Source organism: Sarcophilus harrisii, chromosome 6 (assembly GCF_902635505.1).
Source record: "Sarcophilus harrisii chromosome 6, mSarHar1.11, whole genome shotgun sequence".
NCBI lineage: Eukaryota > Metazoa > Chordata > Mammalia > Dasyuromorphia > Dasyuridae > Sarcophilus > Sarcophilus harrisii.
In genome coordinates, this window is record NC_045431.1 from 128,909,777 (window position 1) to 128,919,939 (window position 10,163).

The window sequence follows — 10,163 nt, forward strand, 5'->3', positions numbered from 1 at the left end:
GACTATTTCTTAGCCAGCACCAAATGGTTTTGATGGATGATTGCTGCTTTATAATATAGTTTTAAATCTGGTATAGCTAGGCCACCTTCATTTGCAATTTTTTTCATTAATTCTCTTGAAATTCTTGATATTTTGTTCTTTCAGATGAACTTTGTTATTATTTTTTCTAGATCTGTAAAATAATTTCTTCAGAATTTGATTGGTATAGCACTAAATAAATAGATTAATTTAGGCAGTATTGTCATATTTATTCACTCAGCTTACCCAAAAGCACTTGATATTTTTCCAGTTGTTTAGATCTGACTTTATTGTTATAGAAAGTGTTTTGTAACTGTGTTTATATAGTTCCTAACTTTGCCTTGGCAGGTAGACTGTCAAATATTTTATATTATCAACAAAAACAGTTATTTTAAATGGAATTTCTCTTTGTATCTCTTGCTGCTGGACTTTGTAAGTAATATATAAAAATGCTGATGATCTATGTGGATTTATTTTATATCCTGCAACTTTGCTAAAGTTGTGAATTGTATCTAGTAATTTTTTAGTTGATTCTCTAGTATCTAAGTATACTAAGTCTAAGTCTTATCATCATATCATCTGCAAACAGTGATAATTTGGTTTCCTTATTACCTATTCTAATTCCTTTAATATATTTTTCTTCTCTTTTTGCCAAAGTTAACATTTCTAATACAATATTGAATAGTAATGGTGATAGTGGGCAACCTTGTTTCACCCCTTATCTTACTGGGAATGATTCTAGTTTGTCCCCATTACATATGATGCTTGCTGATGGTTTTAAATAGATGTTATTGATCATTTTAAGGAAAAGTCCATTTATTCCTATATTCTCTAATGTTTTTAATAGGAATGGGTGTTAGATTTCATCAAATGCTTTTTCTGCATCTATTGAGATAATTATATGGTTTTTGTTAGTTTGGTTATTGATACAGTCAATTATGTTAATAATTTTCCTAATTCTGATTCCTGGTATAAATCCTACTTGGTCATGGTATATTATCCTGGGGATGAGTTTCTGTAATCTCTTTGCTAATATTTTATTTGAAATTTTTGCATCAATATTTATTAGGGTGATTGGGCTATAATTTTCTTTCACTGTTTTCTTCCTTCCTGGTTTAGGTATCAGTATCATATCTGTGTCATAAAAGGAATTTGGTAGGAGTCTTTCTTTCCCTAATTTTTTCCCAAATAGTTTGTATAGTATTGGAGTTAATTGTTCTTTAAATGTTTGGTAGAATTCAGATGTAAATTCATCTGGCCTTGGAGATTTTTTCTTAGGGAATTGATCAATGGCTTGTTCTATTTCTTTTTTTAAAATGGGACTATTTAAGTAATTTATTTCTTCTGTTAATCTGGGTAATCTATATTTTTGTAGATATTTCTCCATTTCACTTAGGTTATCAAATTTATTGAGATAAAGTTGGGCAAAATAACTCCTAATTATTGCTTTAATTTCCTCTTCATTGTTGGAAAGTTATTCCTTTTCATTTTTGAAACTAACAATTTAATTTTCCTCTTTCCTTTTTCTAATCAAGTTAGCTAAAAGTTTATCTATTTTGTCAGTTTTTTCATAAAACTGTTTTATTTATTAATTCAATAGTTTTTTTACTTTCAATTTTATTAATATTCCCTTTTATTTTTAGAATTTCAAGTTTGGTATTTAATTGGGGATTTTAAATTTTTTTCTAGCTTTTTTAGTCGCAAACACAATTCATTGATCTTCTCTTTCTCCATTTTAAGCAAGTAAGCATCTAGAGATATAAAATTTCCCCTTATTACCACTTTGCACCCCACAAATTTTGCTATATTATTTTATTATTGTCATTCTCTTGGATGAAGTTATTGATTGTGTCTATGATTTGCTGTTTCACCCATTCATTCTTTAGGATTGGAGTATTTAGTTTCCAATTAATTTTTGGATTACTTTCCCCTGACTTTTTATTGAATGTAATTTTTATTGCATTGTGATCTGAAAAAATGCATTTACTATTTCTGCTTTTCTGCAATGGTTTGCATTACCATTCCTTATGCCCTAATATATGGTCAGTTTTTATGTAGGTTCTATGAATTGCTGAGAACAAAGTGTACTCCTTTCTGTCTTCATTCAATTTTCTTCAAAGATCTACCATATCCAACTTTTTTTATATTCTCTTTACCTCCTTAACTTCTTTCTTATTTATTTTGTGGTTTGATTTATCTAAATCTAAGATAGCAAGGTTGAGACTATCATAGTTTTGCTGTCTATTTCTTCTTATAGATTTCTTAACTACTTTAGGACTTTGGATGCAATATGCACTTGGTGCATATATGTTTACTATTGATATTACTTCATAATAGATTTTGCTCCAGCCTTTTACCTTTACTTAGTATGTATCATTCAGCTTTAAATTTCTTTCTTGTAAACAATGTATTTTAGGATTCTGGCTTTTAATCCAGTCTGCTATCTGTTTCCATTTTATGGGAGAGTTTACCCTATTCATATGCACAGCTAAAATTCTGTATTTCCTGCAATTCCAAATTATGCTTTTATCTTTCTTTTCCCCTTTTCCCTTCTCTCTAGTATTTACCTTCTGACCACCACTTCTCTCAAGCAGCCCTTCTCCTTTATAGCCCCTCTCCCTTTCTTATACCTTTCCCCTACTACTTCTGTTTTCCCTTTTATTAGCCTTCTCCTTTCCTTTTCCCTTTCCCCTCCCACTTCCCTATAAGGTGAGAGAAGTTTCTCTGTGAAACCAAATGTTTAATATTCTCTCTTTGAGCCAAATCTGATGAGACTAAGATTCACACAATGTTCATCCCCCCTTCCTTTCTTCCCTCACTTATAATAGATCTTCTTTGCCTTTTCATGGGATATAATTTCCTTCATTTTACTTTCATTTTCCCCTTTATCCAGTACAATCCCTTTTTTACCTCTAGTTTCTTCTTTTATATTATAACAGTAAAATCAAATTATACCTGCACTCTCTATGTATACCTATAGCAGTGATATAGTTCTCAAGTTTTATGCTTTTTTATGCTTCTCTTGAGTTCTATATTCAGAGGTCAACTTTTTTTGTTCAGCTCTGTTTTTTCATCAGAAATAAATGAAATTCTCCTATATTATTGAATGTCCATCTTCTTCCCTGAAAGAAAATGCTCAATTTAGCTGGCTATTTGTTCTTGGCTGCATTCCAAGTTCCTTTGTTTTTCAAAATATCAGATTCCAGGCCCTTTAATCCTTTAAGGTAGAAGCTGCTAGGTCCTGGATAATCTTGATTGTGGCTCCTCAGTATTTGAATTGTTTGTTTCTGGCTGCTTGCAATATTTTTTACTTGGTCCAATAATTCTGATGTTTAGTCACAATATTCCTTATAGTTTTCATTTTGGGGTCTCTTTCAGGAGATGATTGGTGAATTCTTTCAATGGCAATTTTACCTTCTGATTCTAGGACATCAGGGCAGTTTTCTTTAATGATTTCCTGAAAGAGAATGTCTAGGCTTCTTTTTCCATCAAGGTTTTCAGGAAGTCCACTAATCCTTAGATTATCTCTACAAGATCTATTTTCCAGGTTAGCTGTTTTTCCAAGTAGGTATTTTACATTTTCTTCTCTTTTTTATCTCTTTTTAAAGTTTTGCTTTACTTATTCTTGATATTTCATTGAATCATTCATTTCCATTTGATCAGTTCAGATTTTTAGTGAATTATTTTCTTCAGTTATCTTTTTTAGTTCTTTTTGTATTTGGCCAATTGAATTTTTTAATGAGTTGTTTTGTTATGTGGATTTTTCCCATTTTACAAATTCTTATTTTTTTTTTTCCATTTCACAAAATCTGTTTTTCAGGGAGTTGTTTTCTTTTTCCATTTCACAAATTTTGTTTTTCAGGGAATTGATTCTTTTTCCATTTGTCAGATCTATTTTGTAAGGAGTTGTATGCTTTTTCCATTCCATTAAATCTATTTTGTAAGGAGTTTTCTTCAGATAATTTCTGTGTTTCCTTTTCCAAACGCTCTTGCAAAGTTCTCATTTCCTTTTCCCATTTTTCTTCTAGCTGTTTTTTAAGACTCTTTTAAATTTCTTCCAAGACAGCCTTGTGAAATGGGGACCAATTTATATTACCCTTTGGGGCTTCATCTGGAGATGATCTGTTTTTAGTGACTTCAGAGTTTGAAACCTGTTCTTTCTTCTCTTTCACCATAAAAACTATTTATTTCAAAGTTCTTTTTGCTTTTTTGCTCATTTCTTTAAAAATTGAGGTCTGCTTTAGACTTGTTTTTGGAGCAAGGGGGAGTTTGTCCAAGCTTCCTCTACAGGTGACAGTGGCTGTACTGGGTCAGAGCTGACTAACTTCTGGTGCTGCGTGGATTTGGCCAGGTCCCATGAAATTCTGGCATTTAGGGATTCACTATTTGCTTTTTGTATTTGTGTTGGATGTCTTATAACTATTCTGCTGACCTACTGCTTGAAACTAGGACAGAGTAGCGAACACTGTTGTGTAGATTCCTTCTGATAGATTCTCTGGTGTGGAGTCCACACTACCTCAGGATTGTGTACTGCCTGCACTAGGCATCTGTGCTTGGCTTGCTTGTGCTTGGCTCGCTTCCCTCTGTGCCTACTTGAAACAGACCTTTTCTTGGATGCCCATCAATTGGAGAATGGTTGGGTAAATTGTGGTATATGAATGTTATGGAATATTATTGTTCTGTAAGAAATGACCAGTAGGATGAATACAGAGAGGCTTAGAGAAACTTACATGAACTGATGCTAAGTGAAATGAGCAGAACCAGGAGATGAGGATGTATTCTGATGGAAGTGCATTTCTTCAACAAAGAGATCTAATTCAGTTTCAATTGATCAGTGATGGACAGAAGCAGCTACACCCAAAGAAAGAACACTGGGAAATGAATGTAAACTGCTTGCATTTTTGTTTTTCTTCCTGGGTTATTTATACCTTCTGAATCCAATTCTCCCTGTGCAACAAGAGAACTGTTCAGATCTGCACACATATATTGTATCTAGGATATAATGTAACCTAGAACTGCTTGCCATCTTGGGGAGGGGATGGAGGGAAGGAAGGGAAAAATCGGAACAGAAGTGAGTGCAGGGGATAATGTTGTAAAAAATTACCCTGGCATGGGTCCTGTCAATAAAAAATTATTTAAAAAAAATGACAAGCAGGATGAATACAGAGAGACTTGGAGAGACTTACACGAACTGATGCTAAGTGAAATGAGCAGAACCAAGAGATCATTATATACTTCAACAACAATATGAGGATGTATTCTGCTGGAAGTGGATTTTTTTGACAAAGAGATCTAACTCAGTTTCAATTGCTCAACGATGGACAGAAGTAGCTACAGCCAAAGAAAGAACCCTGGGAAATGAATGTAAATTGTTTGCATTTTTGTTTTTCTCCCCGGGTTATTTTTACCTTCTGAATCCAGTTCTTCCTGTGCAACAAGAGAACTGTTTGGTTCTGCACACATATATTCTATCCAGGACATACTGTGACCTATTTCCATCTGGGGGAGGGGGTAAGAAGGAGGGAGGAGAAAAATCGGAACAGAATTAAATGCAAGGGATAATGTTGTAAAAAATTACCCAGGGATGGGTTCTGTCAATAAAAAGTTATAATTATTTTTAAAAAAGGATTGACCATACCAAGTAACATTAAGAAAGATTGGGGATAATTCTACCAGTCAACATCTCAATTAATAATTGGTAAGAAGGAAGAGTATCAGGAAGCACTTAATAAATATTATATTTATTCATTAAAAAAATGTTCAATCTCCACTAATAAAAAGAGTTCCACTTTACTGAATATTTTGTGAGAAATAGGAGTGGTAGGTTACTGAATAGTAGTGGAAGTGAAAAAATAAAAAGAAGATCACTAAATTATTATTTTAATACACTGAAGGAGAGATAGTTTTGTTATGATCATACTAGATTTAATATATTTATATTATAGCCATTATTGTTTTAAAAAAAACTGTACATGTACAAGTTCTCAACTTCTTATACAAATCTCTTTCTTCTGATTGATTTGTTCAAAGTTTTGTTTTTTGTGTTGTTTTATTCATTTAAATTAAAACAAGGAAAGTCTTTAGAGAAAAAAAAAAGAAACAGACCTTTTCTGGAGATCTTTGAAATCATCTTCTGCTGGTAATTTTTAATACTCCCAATATTCATGAGTTCTGTCACTCCAAAACCAGTTCAGAGGCTGACTTTGCTGTTAATGTGAAGGTCATGGGGAGAGCTCAGAAAAAAGAGGTGTCGCCTCTCTGCCATTTTGGCTCTGCCCTGCACAACTTCTTAAAACATACATTTCGCAAAATGGAGAAAGAAAACACCTCCTTTAAAAGTATAATTGATCAAATACAAAAGGAGGTTTAAAAAGTTAACTGAAGAAAATGATTCACTAATATTCACTAAAAATTAGATTTGGATTCAATGAGACATCAAAAATCAGGCAAACAAAATAAAAAATGAAAAAATAGAAACATATGTAAAATATTTCATTGGAAAAACAACTAATTTGGAAAACAGATCCTGGAGAAACAATGTAAGAATTATTGGATTACCTGAAAGCCATAATGAAAGCCTAACTCTTTCAAGAAATCATCAAGGAAAACTTCCCTGATATCCTAGAACCAGAGGGTTAGTCATTGAAAGAATCCAACAATCAACTGCTGAGACCCCAAAATGGCAGCAAAAGCTTACTACTTAACCTCCCTTTCTCAGAATTAGATAGATTTAATTCCAAAATAAACAAGAAACAAGTTGAGGAGGTGAATAGAATTTTAGAAAAGTTAGATATGATAGACTTCTGGAGAAAACTGAACAGGGATAGAAAGGAATATATCTTCTTCTTATGATACATAATACCTACACAAAAATTGACCATGTATTAGGCATAAAAACCTCCAAAACAAATGCAGAAAGGCAGAAATGGTAAATGAATCCTGTTCAGATCATGGTACAATAAAAATTATATATAATAAATTACCATGAAAAAATAGATAAAAAATTATTTGGAAACTAAATAATCTAATCCTAAAGAATGAGAAAATCATAGAAACAATTGATAATTTCATCCTAGAGAATGATAGTAATGATACAACAATGAAAACTCCAAGGAATATTATAGCTAAATTCTAGAATTATCAGATCAAGGAGAAAAATACTGCAAGCAGCCATAAAGAAGTAATTAAAATATCAAGGGGCCACAATCAGGAATACCCAAGAACTAGCAGCTTCCATATTAAAGGATCAGAGGACCTAGAATAATATATTCTAGAAGGCCAAGGAGCTTGGACTATAACAAAAAACCAACTACCCAGCAAAATTGAAAGTCATACCCTTGTTATCCCCATTACTCATTAAATATTACTGTATCAGCTTCATGATGATAATGATAATGATCATCTCTATGCTAATGATTCTCAGTATACCTCTTCTGCCTGACACTGTCTACTGACTTCCAATCTTATATCTTCAATTGCCTTTTAGACATTTCAAACTGTATTTTCAGAAGATATTGAAAATTTGGGATATAATGAGTCACCTTGAACTTCCCTGTTTATGCTTGTTATTTTATCTTGATTTAAGTTAGAGAATTTTATCAAGTTCTTTATTGAATCTCCCTGGCTCATTTTCTCTCAACAGATGTTGATTCATATGCTGCAATTTTAATGGTATTCTTTTTGCAAATATTTATTGTGAACATTGCAACATGAAATGGCTAAATGTTCCATGAAATGATTGGATGAACAATCAAACAATTTTGATAACTCCTTTATTTACTTCTCTGAGGGACATTTTTTTTCCTGAGGCAATTGGGGTTAAGTGACTTGCCCAGGATCACACAGTTAGGAAACATTAAGTGGCTGAGACCAGATCTGAACTCAGGTCCTCCTGACTTCAGAGTTGGTGCTCTATCCACTGTGCTACCTACCTGTCCCTCTGAGGGACATCTTTATGAACCATCCCTCTATTTGGCTGCAGTTTACTTTTGTTTTCTGATTTCATTTATATCAAGAATCATATGACTACTTTTTTTCCAGTTATTTCCAGTTATTTCATTGTTCACTGGTCACTCAACAAAGGGATTTTAGTTCATAAATTGCCATAACCAGAGAATTCATGGGGTTTGTTGAAAATCTCTTCACTATGACTTCACTCATTTGTTCCACAATATAACTTAAAAAGGACCCAGATGAGTGACCTAGAGCAAAGCTTCTTAAACTGTGGGTCGTAGCCTGATATTTGTCTCATAATGAATGTGGGGGTCATGATATTATGTTTTATTATCAGTAAATGTTTGATTTGTATACCTATCTTATATACCAATATACCTGGGGTCATGTAAACATTTCTTGGGTGAAAAGGAGTTGCAAATGGAAAAAAAGTATAATATCCCTAGAGCTTAGCACAGTGCTTGACCCATATAGTAGTGTTGTTGTTGCTGTTTAGTCATTTTTTCAGTTGTATTTGATACTTTGTTACCCTGTTTGGAGTTTTCTTAGCAAAGATAGTGATGCAGTTTGCTTTTTACAGATGAAGAAACTGAGGCAAACAGAGTTAAGTGACTTGCCCAGAGTCACGCAATTACTAAGTGGTAACTCGAGTCTTCCTGACTCCATGCTCAACACTCTATCCATTGTACTATCTAGCTATCTTATTACATTATATGACTTAGCCTCATAGCCTAGGATTAGGAACACTGGGTAGAAATTGTAGAGGTAAATTTAGGCTCTACATAAGTAAAAACTTAACAGTTACAAAAACAAAAAAAAAAAAAAAGAAAAAAAAAGTTACAAAAACAAACAGTTTTTATTTATCTGTAAGAGAAGATAGATTACATATTAGCCTTGGAGGTGGAAGACCCCACTTTCTTGTCTTTTAAGATAATGTTGTCTCACCCTAGTCATGTCACTTTACCTTGAAACCTAGTTTCCTAACTTATAAAATTAGATTGATGGGATCATAGATTTAGAGCTAGAGACAAAGTTGAAGGTCACCAGTTTGATCTTCATTTTATAGCTGAAGAAACTTAGACCTGGGAAAATTAAATAGTGGTTTGCTGAAGGCCACAATGGAAAGTAAGCATAAGTTGTTGTTCAATTGTCTTTTGGTCTTGTCAGATTTCTTGTGATCCCATTTGGGGTTTTCTTGATAAAGATACTGGAGTTTTTTTTTTTTTTTTTCCATTTCTGTCTCTAGCTCATTTTACAGATAAAGAAACTGAGGCAAATGATGGAGTGACTGCTCAGGGTCACATAGATGAGTCTTTCTGACTCTAGGCCTGCCACTCTATCCACTGCATCACCTAACAGCCCAATAGTATAAAGTAGGGTTAAAATCACTGCATTTTAGCTTTGATATCTTAACTAGGTAAGAACATGTTTTGATTGATTCAAATAATCAGAACTGAATTTGAGAAAGACTTGTATTCAGAAGAGAATCAACCTCCTTGAATCAGAGTTATGAAGTGAGAAAACTGAGTAATAACAGTAAACAATTTGGGAAAAAATGGAAAAAGGTATTTCAGAACTAGAAAGAGATAGATGATTTAGACTCTAGAAGCTGGACTTTTAAAAATTTTGAAATAACTCCTTTTTTTTTTTTTTTACAAACAATATGACTTTCATTGATTTAGAGGAGCATACAGGTACTATTCATATTTATAATTGATTAAATCAAAATGTGTTTTATCCTTTTCCAAGGTATGAAAGTTAAAGTTCAGTGGTTTCAAACTCAGCCTTTTATTTTACATAAATGTCAGTGTGGCATGTGGATCTGTGATTATTCTGTCTACTTGGATTGATGAACAAAATATTTGATAAACATCAAGACTATCAAAATGTGAGCCATTGTTTGAAAGCAACAGAAATAATATTGAAACTAGAGTTAGAGAATCTGGGTTCAAATTCTAGCTCTGCTGCTGGACTTCTTATGTGATCTTGGTTAAGATACTTTACCATCCCCTCCCCCTTCCCCTACTTGACTTCTTCCCTCAGTTTCTTACTCTAATCCTATAATTCTTTTGTGTTTCAACACATAAGCTGAAGTATACTGTCTTATGTTATGATCATGCCATAACTGTGAATAAAGCTCAGGGTTCATTGACTGTCTTAATATCCAAATACTTCAACCATAATTCTTTGTT